The 12,103-nt window shown below is 40.8% G+C and overlaps 1 long non-coding RNA gene across 2 annotated transcripts; it reads left to right on the top strand.

Annotated features, from left to right (window-relative positions):
* Nucleotides 1–1,818: 1,818 nt before the first annotated feature.
* Nucleotides 1,819–11,527, top strand: LOC120436417. Of its 2 annotated transcripts, XR_005610410.1 has the most exons (4): nt 1,819–1,930; nt 2,023–2,088; nt 2,781–2,967; nt 11,191–11,527. It is a non-coding gene; the product is annotated as an uncharacterized LOC120436417 (long non-coding RNA). The 2 variants fall into 2 exon arrangements; XR_005610409.1 differs by lacking the exon at nt 11,191–11,527 and having other exon boundaries at nt 2,781–4,011.
* The last annotated feature ends 576 nt before the right edge of the window (nt 11,528–12,103 follow it).

The following is a 12,103-nucleotide window of genomic DNA, read 5'->3' on the forward strand; positions in this document are numbered from 1 at the left end:
GGGAAAAAAAACAACACGCTTTTGATTTATTTATTGGCTTTTGGTGCAGTGGGAATAGTTTGACATTTGTGTCTAATTATTTCTAACTGAAATGTGATCCCTGCTTGGTAAATATGAAGGCATTGCCAGCAGCTGGTTCAATTAGGATGGCATAATGACTGGAAATATAGGGAAATGGCTAGTCTGGATATGCCAAAATGTAAAATAATCTCTAAAGTTCACCAGTTAACATGTAAGCCTTGTTTGTTTAATATGTCCAAGAAAATATAAAAATGACTCATTAAATTACAAACACTGGTCTTTTCTTATTTTAGTGTTTGTGCTGTTCCAACTGTGAATATGGTTACACATGTATTTCTTCTTTTTTGTTGGATTCTTTATTGTGCAACAGCTAATTTTCCAAAAGTTAATTTGTCAGAATTTTATACTTAATTTAGTGAATTCTGAATTGTAATTTTTATGTGTTAGCGTACTTTGATTTAAGGTTAGAAAGAACACAAAAGGTACTGCGATGAGGCTGGAGAAGAAGAGGAGAAACAGAACAACCCACAGATTGTGGGGTCTGAAAAAAGATGAGAGTGAAGGACAATGAAGTCATAACAGTGTAGCGGGTGGAGGATGAAGGAGGAATGTGAGATGTGCTGTGTGATGAGGTGGAGGCAGAGGGAGGAAGGACGGGGAGATGATGCAGCAGTATGTACAGCAACTAAATGCTGCAGAGGAGATCATCTGAACATATCTTAGTTCCAGTAAGAGGCCCACAGCATCGCCTGATGACTCACCTGCGGTAACACTGCATCACCCAGAGTATGAGATCATCAGTTTAATCTCACCCAGATACAGATCAGCGCATAGCAGAAACAGCTAAAGATTAAAAACATTATTGTTTCATCATCTTTATCTGTTTGGAGAGTATCAGCACTAAAATGTAACATTGTCTTTGCTAAACATCACCTGCATTATAATTTATTCTTGATCAATAACTGATGTTGGCATCAACTTCATCTTAATTTACATTACAATATTGCACAGGTCAAAGCCATCCACAATCCTAGTGTTGGTTCCAAGCCAGGATAAATGAGTATAGTTGTGTCACAAAGTGCATTTGGCATAAAGTATTTGCCAAATAAAACATGCAGATGATCAAGAAGTAGATTTTCATATTGGATTGGCCTGGGATAACACCACCGATGAAGTCAACAAGGAGGGTGCTGGTGGAAACTGTGCTACTGCTGGGTGATGACAATAGAGGAGGAGAGGAGGAAGGTGTGTTCTGAGGCAGCAAAAAGAAGGAAAGGTTGGATTGTAAGGCCACAGAGGTTTATGGATGTAGTGAGTGTGAATGCTTGGATTGTGGGTGTGACAGGATAAAAAAGATGCAAGATAAGGAACGGATGGTGGCGGATGACTCGCAGTAGCGACTCTTGACAGGAACAGCCAAAAGAAAAGGAAGAAGAAGAAGAGGAAGTAGATGCTGCATAGATCAGATAGAAGGTTGGATGATCTAAATATCTGAGCATTTACTGCCGTTTCTTTCAGTTAATGAAAAACTTTAAAATAATTACCAGCAAACGATGAATGTCTTTCATGGTCCTGGGTCTCTGACCCAGCGTTTTCAGTTTGTTGAGTTTGCTGAGTTTATTTCTAATTTCTGGCTTTGGTTATTCATCTGTTTCTACCCAGTTCCTGTGTGAAGCACACGTCTTAGCCTGCGTCTCATTGCGTGTCTTACTTCCTGTTTTATTTTGATAGTCTTCTGTTTACTGTGTATTATGTTCAGTTTTGCTCCCCCTGTCTCTTCAGTCAGATTAGTGTCAGCTGTGCTCCACCTGTGCCCCGTTCGCTCGTCATCCTCTTTGTGTATATAACGTCTGCATTTCTCTCTTGGGACAGTCCTCCCTATCACTCTGTGGTCATTGGTGTGGCAAAGGTGTGAGTTTCCTAGTTTCGTTATTCATGTTGTTTTGCGTTTCATTTTACTTTAATTAAACCAGCTTTTATTTTAATCCTTGTGTTTCTCAGTCCAGCATTTGGGTCCCGCCTCTGCCAGTCACACAGCCTTGTGTATAAATGTTGTTCAGCCTCCAAGTAAGCATACTTCTGAGGAGATCACCCTTAAAAGGAAGAAAGAGAGCAAAAGATTGATACTTTGCAGTTCCACTTGCTTTGATCTGCTCTATCTTGTTGGTCAACACAGGATACACGAGTGACAACAGTGATATAAACAGAATCAGAAGTCTAATAGTTTTTAATACTGTCTTATACTACAAACTGCATTTAAGGCAATCATCTGAATTATTCATCTGTCTAATCTGGGCTTCTGCTGATCTGTAAGGGTTAGAGCACAGCACAAAGCACACGGAGTACTTAAGCTGCTGCCCAAACGACACTTCAGTGCTGTGGGACGAGCATTGGGTTACATAGGAGAGCAAAAGCTCACTCGCTTCAATTATGTTACAGAGAAAGAAAGAGGGAGAGAGATGAATCGAGGTGGGGGCTGAGGCAAGGGAAAGCAAATGCAAAACAGAAAAACTCTCTAGATGTCTGTCTGATTATTTATTGCCACAACAGAGCTGTTTATTATTATTATTATTGCAGTGATGATGGCCTACATTAGATCATAACAGAACTGTGTTTCTTAGTGATGCTCTGAAACAGGAGTGGGCGCTGTGAAACCAGATTGGTTACGTGTATTTCAGTAAAGTTATAAGAATATTTATCTCACCTACATTTACCTGGAACTGCTGATTATTTTTTTCACAATTCTCCTTCCTTTACAGAAACATGATGGGGATGAGAGACACCAGCTACAGCACTTCCTTTTAAAAACAAAGAAATTCACCCTCGTCCTGTTTCTGGCGCTACTGGCACGAAAACACCGACCAGCAAACCACCCGGAACTAAAGCAAACAGTACATTCCCATCAGGGATGTATAAACGAGGGCATCCTCCAGGGTACACAAACCAGTATGTGCGCATGGAAAGTATTTAACGTCTTTTCATAGTGAGCGCGCTTTTCAGTGCCTGCAAGCAGTGAGACGGGCCATAAAGTCCATCAACGAACTATGCGGCTATGGTTGAAATGTGTTTATTTAGTTACCCAGAATGCACAGAGCTTTAAATGCTGATCAACTATGGTGCGAATTAGGTATGAGCAACACTCGGGGCAGAATATGTTTCATGTTACTTCCCAAAAAGCAGAAGTTATCTTCTAAACCTCTTTCAGACCCCTATTACTAATGACTTCTCAGCACTGTCCTTCATATGAAGTGTGGCATGATAAGGCAACTGCATTTTAAGTTATTCATCAAATCTATATTTTGAAAAACTTTTTATTACTTTTCACTCAAAGCATTTATGTCAGAACCCTTGATATGTTTTTTTATGGAAGCTGAAATCGAGACTTCTTTGAGATAAAGTGTTGAAAAAAAACATTTTAAGGGTTTATTTATAATTTATAAATTCAGTTTAATAGTGATTTTCTAATTTAAATATAAAACTGAAAAACACGAGTGAGAAGGGAAAAAAACAATCTTCAACCACAAAGCATTTTACAAATGAAAGAAACTGGATTGATCAAACAATCTTGATCACACCCACACATAGCCACTAACTGGTTAGTCATTCACCACTGTGGCCTCAGCTTACGGACCGACATGTGGTATCTGATTATCAAGAACATATTTAGGTTTGGCAGTGAACTTCCACTCAGAGAGTGTATAATTAAGATTTAGAGTACTGTTATTCTGAGAAAGGCAACTGATCAAATCCCCCTGACTTTCTAAACGATAAGCATGCTGAACTGTAAATGTCATTCTAGCTGTTTTGTTGTGTAAAATTGTGCGCTTGAGTGTGACTGAGTGGGTGTGAGCCAGCTGGCCCAAAAGTCCAGCAGTAGCAGAAGAAATAAAAAGAGAATTACCCCAGTTTAGACTGTGATCCGTCATACTCCACTCTTCAAGCACCTCTGAAACTGTCAGCACTTAAACAATGATAGACATCTGTGGGCCATCTTCTTCTTTTTTTCTGGTTGATTGAAGAATACACATTTTTTTATTTTGATGTTATATATTTAAATATTTTTGTATTTAAAAAAATGATCATGATCATCATGATCATTTACAGCACTGCTGTTATAAACTGTAGTCTGTGTTAACAGCTTGTTTTGACTTCTGGGAATTGCTCTCAAGCAGCAGGCTGCATTTCCAGTCAGTCAGGTGACCAGCTCTCGTCAGGGATCTCCCCACGGTCACCTGACATGTGCCCATTCATTTGCTCACGAGCTTTCTCCTCGCTCTCTCCTCCCTTTCTTCTTTCACTTTTGACTGCAGCTGCCCCCCTGGTTTAACAGTGGTACCCCCAGCTACCCTCTTCCTCCCATCAAATTTCCCCTCCACATTTCTAATGGGCTAAAATCCCCCCTGTCCTCCTGCTGTTTCATCGCTTTGCCTTTTCCTCTACAGGGACTTAATTCACCCTCTGTTTGTGCCCGCTCTTTGAATTATTCAGTGAGTTGCTGCTGCTCGCCACAAAGAGCCATCTCTAACACACTGACAGAGAAGTGGGGTAAAAAGCAGATACAGTGACAGTATGGTGGCAGAGTGTGAGGGAAGTAGTGGGAGGGTGATAGACTGATGGCAGCAGGTGGTCTGGCTGGGAGCTTCCCAGGAAACCCCACACTTATCTTCCTCCTCCTCCACCTCCTCCTCATCTCATGCAGCCCAAATCACATAACCCTGGTTTATAACTAGCTGTCATGCTAGGCGAACTGGAAATAGATGGCATACTTGATGGCAAGCCTGATCTGATACAGAAAGCAGCAGGGTGCGTGCTGCGGGGGGGATCGTGTGTCCTGGGCGGCCATCATGACAAAGCAAATCTGCCCACAGCCTCGTGCAGAACTGAACGTCAGCCTGAAGTGGAAACGCCACTCATTTCTTTTAAGTTGTTAGCATGTGGGCCAGGATAGGCCTTTTGAGCAGAGGGAAACAGAATCCAATCATTCACATCATGACCTTCTGATAATTGCTATCAACGTTTTTGGACTTGTCACTGCAGTTTGTTGAATATTCCGAGCAGATTACCTTGATTTTAAGTTTTTAATTGTGTGGCTTAATCTTTGTTTTAATATAAATATTTAAACTTTTACAATATCTTGCTGAAACTTTGATAGGAATATTCATAATTTACTGATAGCCTACAATATCTAAACGGTTAATATGAAGCATGTTATTAGTTATTAGCAATTATAGGTTAGCAATAAGATTAAAAAAAACTGGGATAAACAGACACTCCTGCTCTTTCCAATCTTAGCATTATGCAAACTTACATATACCCATTTAAACTCCATAAGACAAATAGGAAAACAAAAGCAAATCATACTTTTATTCTTTTAAATTCAAATCCCGTAGCCATGTGCCGATGATGCCATCTGCCCTTTTGTTAGCACCATCAAATAGCAGCTAAACACAGCAGCCAATATTGCTGCTGACATGACACAACTTTATGAAAAACTCTTTAATGCTTCAGTACCTCTGCTGCTCGAAACCACTGAATCATCTGAATGTCGCTGATGAAGACGCTTCACCGCTTTATTGGAGGCATGAAATGACTTACTTCAGTAAATGAAAAGGAGCAAAAGTGGCACAAGATAATCAAGTTATCAAATATTTAAATCTAGACAGATCTGTATGTGTGAGGCTTAGCTAGTTCACAGACCATATAGGAAAGTTGTATTTTTTTCTTCTTCTTCTTCTTTTTTTTTTTTTTTTTAGCTCATAGCTCATCTCAAACTGAGTTGAGGGCACTTTGAAACATTTGCTGCATTGCCAGTTATAGGGATTGAGGCTGACATGATTGCACACAGCAGCAACCAACTGAAAACAAGCTGTTTTCAGTTGGGCAGCTTCCTGTAATCTGTTTTCTGCTGAAGGTTTGATTCCTAAACCAGAAAATGTGCTCTTAGAAAATTCCTCTTGGTGTTTCCGCGAAAGGCTTCAGTGTCCATGAGGACTCTCAGTTATGTCATACCTTTTAGCAATTTAAACTTGTTTGTCCAGTTTCTGGCTTTGCGAGTGAGCTCTAATTTTCAAACACAGCATAGTGTACATACAATTATTCACACAACATACAGTAATATACATACTATTCCCTTGTGTCTCACTTTATGTAGTATTCTCTGTTTGAGGGAAAACCCTGATTGTAAGTCCCATGCAAATACTGAGGGGAAAGGGTGGAAGAAAGCCCCCCCGGTAGGTGAGGCACATGCTTCACTGAACACTGAGGCAAACCAAAGCACACTGGTGCTGCTGTGGGAGGTGTTGCAATGTCAGGAACTAGAGGCTGAGGAACTCCTGACCTTTCCTATCATCTGTACTTTCTGTCAATCTGACATCTATGCATCACTGAGTGTCATTGTGAAATGTGGGAGGGCTGGGAGAATGAAAACCTATTAAAAAAACAACAAAAAACAGAGTATGAACAATGCTTTCAGGAAGCACAGCATACACAACAGATTAGTTTTGCATGTTAATGTATGTGTTTCTGATTGAAAGTGAAAGAGAAATGAAAACAGAAGAAAAGGCAAACAAAAAAGAAAGAACTAGGTGAGATCAGTCAGAGGAAAAAGAGTGTAGGGTGAAAAACGTGAAATGAATATGACAAACATATGAGCAACATTGACTTTTTTAATATAAATGACTCCAGGTGAAGGACATACAGCCCTACAGAGTGATATTATAGGATGAGGTGATGTTTGGGGGAGATAGCGTGTATGGTAATACCCCTGACGGGGCTATTTCTGGACTGTCTGTAAGCCTGTGTGTGAATTCATGTGTGTATATGAGTTTCTCTGTATGTGAATACGAGTGATTCAGTGTGTGTGTATGTGTGATGTAGACCATGCAGAGTCAGTCAGTCTGTCGTGGGGCTGTGGGGGATTCCTGTTTAGTCCTCCAGTGAATTTCTGGGGGCTCACTGCAGGGAACAGGCGGGGCTGCTCGAGGGTGGGGGGGACTATCAGTTACTCTTGATGATGTGTCCAGTTTCTGTTGTTTATAGTTCCTGTCTCCTTGCTTCACTTCTTTTCTCTGCTCGCATCTCTTTTTCAACCACTTGAGTTAAGGAACAACACAGAAACCACACAGCGCCCTCAGCAAACGCATATCTTCTTCATATTCTGCTTTTGATCATTTTTAACCACTTTCCCTCGACACAAACAGTGCCACAGAGTGCGCAAACAACAACACTCAGCTAGTATCTAAAATGATGTATCTTCTCTAAATACAGCATTTTTATTTTGACACTTTCATATGGCTGAATGAATGTCCTAGTTTGTTTATGGCAACTTGTCTTAAAAGGAAAACTCACTTTCAGTCAGTCCCTCTTACCCAATTAGATCTGTATCAAGATACATTGTCCACTGAATGCTAGTGAGTTTTTATGATACCCATGAGAACAGCAGTAAAAAAAAGCAACAGGAATGTTGTGGAAGGAAGGAAGTTTGAATCACCCTGAACACGAGATATACAGTGACTTGCAAAAGTATTCGGCCCCCTTGAACTTTTCCACATTTTGTCACATTACAGCCACAAACATGAATCAGTTTTATTGGAATTCCACGTGAAAGACCAATACAAAGTGGTGTACACGTGAGAAGTGGAACGAAAATCATACATGATTCCAAACATTTTTTACAAATAAATAACTGCAAAGCGGGGTGTGCGTAATTATTCAGCCCCCTGAGTCAATACTTTGTAGAACCACCTTTTGCTGCAATTACAGCTGCCAGTCTTTTAGGGTATGTCTCTACCAGCTTTGCACATCTAGAGACTGAAATCCTTGCCCATTCTTCTTTGCAAAACAGCTCCAGCTCAGTCAGATTAGATGGACAGCATTTGTGAACAGCAGTTTTCAGATCTTGCCACAGATTCTCGATTGGATTTAGACACCAGACAGGTCAGGGATAAAGTTACTGAGAAAGTTAAAGCAGGCTTAGGCTACAAAAAGATTTCCCAAGCCTTGAACATCCCACGGAGCACTGTTCAAGCCATCATTCAGAAATGGAAGGAGTATGGCACAACTGTAAACCTACCAAGACAAGGCCGTCCACCTAAACTCACAGGCCGAACAAGGAGAGCGCTGATCAGAAATGCAGCCAAGAGGCCCATGGTGACTCTGGACGAGCTGCAGAAATCTACAGCTCAGGTGGGGAATCTGTCCATAGGACAACTATTAGTCGTGCACTGCACAAAGTTGGCCTTTATGGAAGAGTGGCAAGAAGAAAGCCATTGTTAACAGAAAACCATAAGAAGTCCGTTTGCAGTTTGCCACAAACCATGTGGGGACACAGCAAACATGTGGAAGAAGGTGCTCTGGTCAGATGAAACCAAAATGGAACTTTTGGCCAAAATGCAAAACACTATGTGTGGCGGAAAACTAACACTGCACATCACTCTGAACACACCATCCCCACTGTCAAATATGGTGGTGGCAGCATCATGCTCTGGGGTGCTTCTCTTCAGCAGGGACAGGGAAGCTGGTCAGAGTTGATGGGAAGATGGATGGAGCCAAATACAGGGCAATCTTGGAAGAAAACCTCTTGGAGTCTGCAAAGACTTGAGACTGGGGCGGAGGTTCACCTTCCAGCAGGACAGCGACCCTAAACATAAAGCCAGGGCAACAATGGAATGGTTTAAAACAAAACATATCCATGTGTTAGAATGGCCCAGTCAAAGTCCAGATCTAAATCCAATCGAGAATCTGTGGCAAGATCTGAAAACTGCTGTTCACAAATGCTGTCCATCTAATCTGACTGAGCTGGAGCTGTTTTGCAAAGAAGAATGGGCAAGAATTTCAGTCTCTAGATGTGCACAGCTGGTAGAGACATACCCTAAAAGACTGGCAGCTGTAATTGCAGCAAAAGGTGGTTCTACAAAGTATTGACTCAGGGGGCTGAATAATTACGCACACCCCACTTTTCAGTTATTTGTAAAAAATGTTTGGAATCATGTATGATTTTCGTTCCACTTCTCACGTGTACACCACTTTGTATTGGTCTTTCACGTGGAATTCCAATAAAATTGATTCATGTTTGTGGCTGTAATGTGACAAAATGTGGAAAAGTTCAAGGGGGCCGAATACTTTTGCAAGCCACTGTAGTTTTGGATTTACAGCTAAATTGTAGCTTTCACTTGGTGGCCAGTGCTCCACTGGTAGTGTGGGTATCCACTAATAACGGGACTTATGGTTTAAACTAGAGATGGACCGATCCGATATTACGTATCGGTATCGGTCCGATACTGACCTAAATTACTGGATCGGATATCGGCGAAAAATAAAAAATGCACTCCGATCCATTAAATATCAAAAAGCATCTCACAAAACTTGCAACACGGGCGTAACTCGGCTCATAACCGTAGCACGTTGCAGCAGTATGCCTCATGTGATAGAGCGGCTGTGTGTATTTGTAGCCTTGCTACCAAACCAGCATTTCACCTCTGAGGAAGTTATCCCAGAGAGAAGTAAAGCAAGTGTGTAAGTTCATCTCTGAATGTTTGCAAAGTGTTCCCATGTTAAGCTTAACAACCGATATATGGAGCGACTGCCTCTCTCTCTCTCCCTCTCCTGCGCTACTTCAATCGTGAAACTGCTTAATGATCAGCTGATCGGCTTTTCTGTTGCGAGTCCATCTCTTTCTTTGTTTTTGCCCACTTCGCGCCAGAAAAGAGGAAACCAGCGGCTGAACAACAGCAGCACGTTTAAGCTTGATAAGCTGTTGTTAGAATTTATTTAATATTACTTTCTACACCAGGATCCTTTTCTACGTAGCTGACGGCTGGTAACTGTGCAGGGGCGGATCTAGCAAAGTTTAGCCAGGGGGGCCGATAGGGGCATGAACAGGGAAAAGGGGCACAAAGACATACTTTTCTTTCTTATTCTCATTTAAAATATGTAGCTTTTAATAAATAATTATCTGAATCTTACACCCAAAGTTTTAATCTGATGTAAAATGTATAGAAGTCCATTACTATATATTCTAACTCTTAAGTCTATATACCCTAGTAAGCTATAGTACTTTTTCCTTTGGGAAGGTACCATCTGTGAATTCTGCAATTCTGTTGAAGAAAGATGTTGAATCTATTTAATTATTCTTGAAAAATAATTTGTTTCTGTGCATTTTTTCACCCTGCATCAAATTAAAGTTGATTACATCGATTAAGCATCATGAGGTGGAGGGTGGGGGTGGTTCCCTATTTTTTTTTTTTTTTTTTGCTGGGAGTTTGCAACCCTATTAGTTAGGTTGGTTAATATTTCTGCTAAGTACTCTTTAAAATACCAGAATAGGGAGGATGGTGTAGGTTTAAGTTAGGTTTTAAGTTAGGTAAGGTTTATTAGATTGATCAGTGTTGCTGAACTATGAAATATTTTGGGTGCAGTGTATTTTTTACACACAGGTATAACAGAATAGCTTTAGTGTTGTTGTTTATTTAAACTTGAGTATGAACTTATACAAAATGCAGCAAGATATTAAAAAAAACAGTTTTATTGATTAAAAAACACAATATCGGATTCATATCGGTATCGGCAGATATCCAAATTTATGATATCGGTATCGGTATCGGACATAAAAAAGTGGTATCGTGCCATCTCTAGTTTAAACCCATCGTCTTGCGTCTTGACTTTGTGTCCTGATGGGGGAATGAGGGAGAATATGTAAGCAAATTATTATATATCACAATGGCACATTGTACACTTGTTATGACGGGACACCAAAATCGGTTTTGTACGAGGCAGTGAACATGTTTTGAAGGTTGGGCATTTTAACATGGAAGTCACTTTTGGAGTTGTTCTTAACAACCCAAGTTATGGGTCAGCCAGTGCATAAGAATTTAATCATTTTTATTGATTGAAAGTCTTTCGTACAGTATGTACTCAGCCTGAGAAAGGACAAAATACTCTAACAGACTCTTCTGCATTACAGATCATGTGGTAAACAGGCTCCTACCACACCACTTTTAACTTCTGCTTTTTTTCAGCAACATTCTCAACTATATAGGTTTTTTCCTGTATTCAAACAGCTTTTTTATTTTTTATTTTTTTGATCTCTGTGCTTTATCTCCTCTGCAGATGGTTTGATCTCCAGTCACACCCTAACCCTTGCTTCATCGATCTCTGGTCTTCCTCTTTCAGAATGCTGAATCTCAGATGTACGTGTTACGCATCTGCAGTCTTCACAACCTCGAAGGACCGCGGTGAGGTCAGAGGTGAAGCGTCCCTTTCTGCACTTCAAAACGTGACACTCAAGACAAACGGCAGCTTAGACCCGGATGAGTGATTGTGCATGTCTGTGCATATGTGTTCCTCTGTGTAATATGATACTGAGTAAACAAAGTGCAGCGTGTTCTGGGGAGAAATTGTTTATTTAAATTAGAGGCTGACTGGTATGTGAACATGCGTGTGAACTGCAGGCTTGTGTACATGAGTGTAGTTACATATGTGCGATATTGTGAACAAAATGAGTAGATAAATACACCGCTGAATAGTTGACAATTTGACGAAAGGGTGTCTTTTCTCTGTGGAAAACCCAACTTCCTTACGTTTGCCTTCCTGCGATCTGTGGCGTGTTTCTCCCAGCCTGTCAGTTTGATACACACATACGCGTGGAGTAACATAAGTGGGACACGTAGACACACACGCACACAAAGAAGCCCAGCTGTCAATCAGCATTCAGTAAGAGGCATGAAACAGACAGGCTATTCTGTCCCTTGGCACAGGTCCCTAAACTGTGGCCTAGCTGCTGTAGAGAGAGCACTGTGTGTCACACGCTACAGATACAGCCTAGCCTCTGTCATGCACAAATAACCTCTCCCTCGTTCTTTCTGTCTCTCCCTCTTGCTCTTTCTTCCTGACACAAACCCAGCATTCATCTGCATACGTACATCTGTGTACATGTATGTATAAAGAACATTTTTCATAGCGAAACAAAAAAGAAGAAGAAATCTGTCAGCTGGCTCAGAAAATCCCCTTTATTGAACATGTTCACCCCAAACAGACAGCATGTGTGTGCAGACACAATACATGTGCAACAGTTGTGACTGTTGGC

Source organism: Oreochromis aureus, linkage group 23 (assembly GCF_013358895.1).
Source record: "Oreochromis aureus strain Israel breed Guangdong linkage group 23, ZZ_aureus, whole genome shotgun sequence".
NCBI lineage: Eukaryota > Metazoa > Chordata > Actinopteri > Cichliformes > Cichlidae > Oreochromis > Oreochromis aureus.